The following is a 6,000-nucleotide window of genomic DNA, read 5'->3' on the forward strand; positions in this document are numbered from 1 at the left end:
AGGGCTCACAGTGCCAGGTCTGTGCACCAACAAAGTTCTTCGTTTGAGGTATTGTCAGTCCAGTGCAGTCCGATGATATGACGCAGACAAGTATTGAAGAAAACTTGGAGTTTTTGGATAACAGTGTAGTAAGAGAAGTGTCAGAAGCAACCCGAAACCGGATTCGCGTCGGCTACTACTTGGCTTTCCAAAGTACAAAACCACATTGTCGCAAAGGAGGGGGGAGAAGGAGCCGAGTACACTCCAGAGTTTCACCATCTGGTTTCTGTCCAGTTTATATCGCTGGAATTCCCGCTCAAGTTGGAGTGAGCATTTTGAATCAAATGATACTCCGTTTCCGATAGTCAAAGGTCGTTTAAGTGAGGCCCTATCCGAGGCGTTGTTGACGTTTCGGTAGAAGTAGAGTTTCAAAATTTTCAGTTTGCTAGTCCACAAATTTCTATGCCTTTTAGTCCTGAATAATGGTAACATTTTTTCCTAGACTGATGCTGAAGCGAGGTCGTCTTGAGTAAATTGTGTTTTAAATAAAGTTTTACGCTATGTTTACCCTTGGCGTGCAAAACGCATTCAAGTCTGCCAGCTGGAACCTTATTCGAACCTTATAGGCGGTCATTGGTGTACCCAGCAACTAAACTGTGGTAGTCAATAGCTATTTGACAAATAGAAGGCTCTGGTATGGCACAGACAATGGAACCTAAGAATACATTGCCTTCGTAGATGTTCCGCAGGGCTCTGTTCCGATGTTTAATGATGTCCTCAACATCCCAGGCCACAATAGTGGGTAACACCAACGGCAGTGATTGTTATTGCAAAAGATCTGGCTGATGTGGAATTGTATTTATCCGAAGCAATCACTGTGATAAAGAAGTGGCTGAGGGATGCAAGTCTTGCATTCGCGGAGGATAAAATAGAGGCGGTACTTATCACGAAGCAGAGTAAGGAAACCATTGCCCGTATCTGAATTTGAAAGCCTATCATCACTTCAAAATCAACAATTGAATACTTTAGATGCGTGACTAAATTTCAAGCAGCACTTATGCAGCACATGTTTGCATATAACATGCAATGCTCAAAGGATGAGGGCGGTTTATAAAAAGACCTTCTTCTGTGTGGTTATAGAGCTATCTCAGTCGAAGCGGCCTACGTGGTAGCCGGAATGATGCCGATCAACATTTTGGCCGATGATATGACGCGCTTCTATGACGGACCCGAAAAACACCGGCAACAATAGTGGGGACGGGCGGAAAAGGGTCGATGGATCCACTAATTGATTCTCAGCATCAAGGTGTGGTTATAGAGAACGCATGGTGACGATCTCACGTAGTTTCTCAAGGGCCGGCATTACCGTAAATGCCTTTATAAGTCTAAACTGGACAGCTCACTCGACTGTACCAGCTGCGACGATACTCCGGAGGATCTCGAGCATGTTTTCTTCCATTGTCCTAGATTCACAGAGGAAAGAAAGAGTCCATAGAAGACAGTAGCACCGGAAAATGTAATTGGGAAAATGCTTGCGAACCAGGAGAACTGAAATGCAATGAACGACATGGTAGAGCGGATTCAGTGCTGGTTGAGAGAGGAAGATGGGCAAAGGGAGGGGCAAGAGCCATGTTCACCGCGCCACGAATCTTTTTGTGGTGGTTCCGAGCAGAAGACGACTGGAGTTAGGGGGCGGTTTTAGTGGGTAAAAAGCCCACACGCTGGCACACTCCGGGAAAAAAAAACGGAGCCCCAGATAGACAGTCAACCGATTTTGATAAGGTTTTGTTTTACACAAATTCCTCTAATCTGTCGTTTCCCTGAAGGTGTACCTCGGTGGAAAACAGTTCCCAACGAACAGCAACGTGAAGGTGGAGAAATGAGCTAAGTAGCTGCCAGGCAATTTTTCCAGGCATCAAAAAGTCGGCCCATCGCCTTAAAAGGCGCGGCGACTATGTTGAAAAATAACTTGCATACCAGGTGTAAAAATATTAAACCGCCCTCTTAAAACTTACTGTCTGTCTGTCACATCCATTTTCTCAGAAATGATTACTCCTATTGATACGAAATTCGGAGGAAAGGTTGGAACTGTGAATCCCCTAGCATGTAGTTCTACATTGAGTTTAAAGGGGTGGGAGGGCTCCCCAGATATTCAAAAGAGAAGTTTAAAATGTATTTCACCGGGTATAGTCATGTGGGGTATCAGAGGAACGTTTTTGATTACTACTTTTCGAAGTATTGGTATTGACATTGCTTCCAAAGAGGAGGAGTGAGGAGATCCGAAAGTAAGCAATTAGAAAATTTAAAAAAAAAAAATTATGATGGTCCGTACACATGATATCTAGGTGTCCAAAATACTCCCCGTATCATATCAACTCAAATAAAGATAATAATAGTATATTCTTATATTTAGAAAATTAACTGCGAACTCCCTTAAGTTCATCTTAGATCTTTAAAGCAGCAAGATAGGATTTAACAGAAAGCATCATGATGGAAAGTTTGGTGTAAATCCCACTATTATTAAAAAAGTTATGGTAGGTCAAACTAGCCCTTTCCACGGCAAATTACTTCTCCCCCCGAGATGTGGATGCTTTGGCATTAGAAGTCTTGGTTTTTTGAAGCGAAAAATGCATAGGGCTTTGTTTTTACTTCTTTGCAAAGACAGAAGTGCTGCTCAACAAGTGCATACTTAAAGACCTGATATCACAGTTCGTTTCGAGATCTCGTAGTGAACGCACGTGTTGCGAAGCAAACCAAGTGTTCTAGGAACGGAAAATTAACAAGTGACGGAAGTGTTAAGCGGAGTGCTCTGTAGAGCAATTAAACAAAGGAACTATCGTTTTGTTAACAATATACAGTGGATCTCAATATTATTAAGACACCATACATTAAAGTATAATTTATATGCGATTGTTTTTTCTGTTTTCTTTTAGTGAACCGAATTCCTGACATCCACGCTGGACGGGCTTGGGGACAGGATGTTCGCCAAGAGGGCGAAGACCGGGGACCCCTCTGATGAAGAGGAGGGCCCGAGCCCCGGAGACGAGAATCGAACAAATCTGCTCGAGATAATTAAAATGCTGAAGGAGGAGATCGCGGAGCTCCGGGCAGAGCTTAGAGTGGAACGTGAAAAACGGCAGGAGAAGGAAAACCTGCAAGCTGGACAGCCCATTGAAGTGGACGATATCTTGGGATGTGCGTCTGCTTTCGACGGAGCTGCCTTGGTAGAGCCGAACAACTTAGAAGCCAGCAAAATCGTAGCCGGCAACATTGAAGCCAACAACGTTGGAGCCAACAAGACCGTAACCAGCAACATCACTGCCGCAACATCGGAAGATGAAGACCCATTCAACTTCGTCACAAGACGTAAGTCGAAAAGGTATAAGGTTAGTGCCAAAAGTGTTAAAATTAGTGAAAGCACTCCTCAGGCAAATATTACCCCAACCCCCGCTCAGAAACCAAAGAAGCAAAAGATACCGGTAATTACCGGATATTCATTAAATGTCCCTGTTCTGCTAAAGCCCCTTAAGACAAAAGGGATAAAGGCAACGTTCAAGAACACGAGGGCGGATAAGACCCTCATTTTCGCCGAATCCATCGAGAATCACGGCAAAATCATCGTTCTTATCAAAGAGCAAGGCTTAAACGCCAAAACGAGCACCCCTCAATCCCTGAGGACGCAGTCCCTCATTATTCCAGGATTACATCGGGAAACCGACGCTGTAGAAATTCTGCCGGAGCTCAAAGCTGACCATCCGCAGCTTAAAATTCGATCTGTAGCCAACTTCCTGACAAATCAGGACAAAGCTCTACATAAGGGGAATCCTTCTTTTTCAATGAAGTCTCAATCGGGACTTTTTGTAGTGACCTTCGAGCCCTCTCAAGAGCTCAACAACGCTTCAAGGTGAAATACATTCTACATCAGAAGGTTACCTTAGAAAAAATAAGCCCGTTGGGACAGATTCAATGTTTCAATTGTCAAAATTTTGGGCACGTTGCTCAAAATTGTACAATTGTACATCGGTGCGTTAAGTGCGTTAAGGAAAACATCCGCGTGGCGACTGCCCACGCCCCTCAACGGAGGTGCCGCAATACTGCAACCAGCTTCCGTGCTTGCCAAGTATATAAAGATATGCTGGCCCGAAAAGAAGCTGCCAAAGTCCGCAAATCTAAAGAAGCACAGCAGACCAAACAGGCAGTAGCACAACTGTCGCAAAATTTGGCCAAATCAGGCATATCTTACGCACAAGCCATGAAACAATCACTGCCCCGGGTGGCCCCTGCACCTCCACCTCCAACAAAGTCTCTCCCAAACCAGTCGGCTGCGTTCCGTGAATTGGTTGGAGCCCTCACCTCAGCCAGCACGAATTAACAACGGCAATTCGCTGCCATTAAACTTACTCTTAATTTATGGAGTTAAGTAAGTTTTAACTCCGCGCCCCTTGTATCTCACGCCAAACGTGCCACTGCCCAGATGTTGATCGACTCTCTGAAAGCAGAAATTTATTGCGTTTCGGAGACCCATCTTAAAAGCAGACATAACGTGAACTTCACCGGCTATAATACCATCCGGGACGATAACAACACCGGCTCTGTCCTATTAATCAAAAAAGATTATGAATTCGAGGAAGTCGCCATGGACAATCTGCTAACCTGTTCCGCTGCGGCGGCTTTCATTAAAACAGCTGGCAATAAACGGATTCTCATTGTCTCCGCTTATATTAGGTGCCAATCTAGAAATAAGGAACTGAGCCATGACTTAAAAGTCTTGAGCGATCTCCAGTTGAAATCTAATTACCTTGTCTTTGGAGGCGACTTCAACTCCAGGTACACTCACTGGGGCGATACGGCCAGTAACTGTAATGGGAGAAACCTGCTCAAATGGATCCACGACCCTCTCTCGCCTACCAATCTCGTGATGATCTTGCCGGATTCTCCGTTAAGGCCCAGTAGCCAATCTATATTAGACTACTTCCTTCTGTCTATGGAAATGAAGCAAAGCTTCCAAGTAATATCATGTGATACCTTACCAGGCATGCCCGACTATTTTGCGGTCAATCCCAAACTGTCCTCACCTCTTTCTCTGAAAAAGAGAGTAATGACCACAATTAGGTCTTTCGCCCACACTGACTGGGAGAAGTTAGGACCAAAACTAAACTTAAAAAAGCTCTCGAATAATCGCAATTTGTCGGACAAAGAAATCGACGAGGCTATTAACTTGGCGTCTGACGCTATTGACACTGCTACACGCAGGAACTCTAAGCTGATAAAAGTCGATGAGTTTGAATTCAATTCTCTTCGGCATGAGATAATGCTCCACTTGAAAGTTAGGCAGATTTGGAGGCGTAATCTCAAGCGCAGCCCGGATTAACTGTCTCAGTACCCTAATCCGTGGTATGGTGGCGACCTTCCGTAGCAAGGAATTGACCCGCAAACTTGCAGACATTAAGCCTGGAGCTAATACGTTCCAAAATATCAACAGGCTCTCACTAAGAGTGTTGATTCAACAGTCGGAGATTTCACTTCTAGGAACTGTTACAGAATCACGTCTTTTTCTGCCCAGAACCCTTCCAACAAGCCTACTGATAGGAGCAAATTTCTGCGTTTATCACAACTCACTGCTATTACCCATAACCTTAACGGTAAAAAATCAGCAGGCCCAGATGGAATTACGAATAACGTCTTAAAAAATCTTCCCATCCACCTGGAAAATAGCCAAAATTATAGCCATTCGGAAAGGAGGTGTCTCCTGTGAACCTGATAACTTCAGACCTGTTTCACTTCTACCTAACCTGGGGAAGCTTTTTGAGAGAGCATGGACCGTAGGGCTGGTCCAACACTGCAATCTTAACAACATTATTCCAGACCATCAGTTCGATTTCTAGCTACCTCCACGATACTGTGGTCAGCAGACTTAACGTCAATAACAAACCCACGGTAGCTTGCGCTCTGGATTTAGAAAAGGCCTTTGATTCCATCTGGATAAACGGCCTAATCTATAAACTGATCAAATACGAATTC

This window comes from Hermetia illucens, chromosome 1 (assembly GCF_905115235.1).
Source record: "Hermetia illucens chromosome 1, iHerIll2.2.curated.20191125, whole genome shotgun sequence".
In the NCBI taxonomy this organism is placed as follows: domain Eukaryota; kingdom Metazoa; phylum Arthropoda; class Insecta; order Diptera; family Stratiomyidae; genus Hermetia; species Hermetia illucens.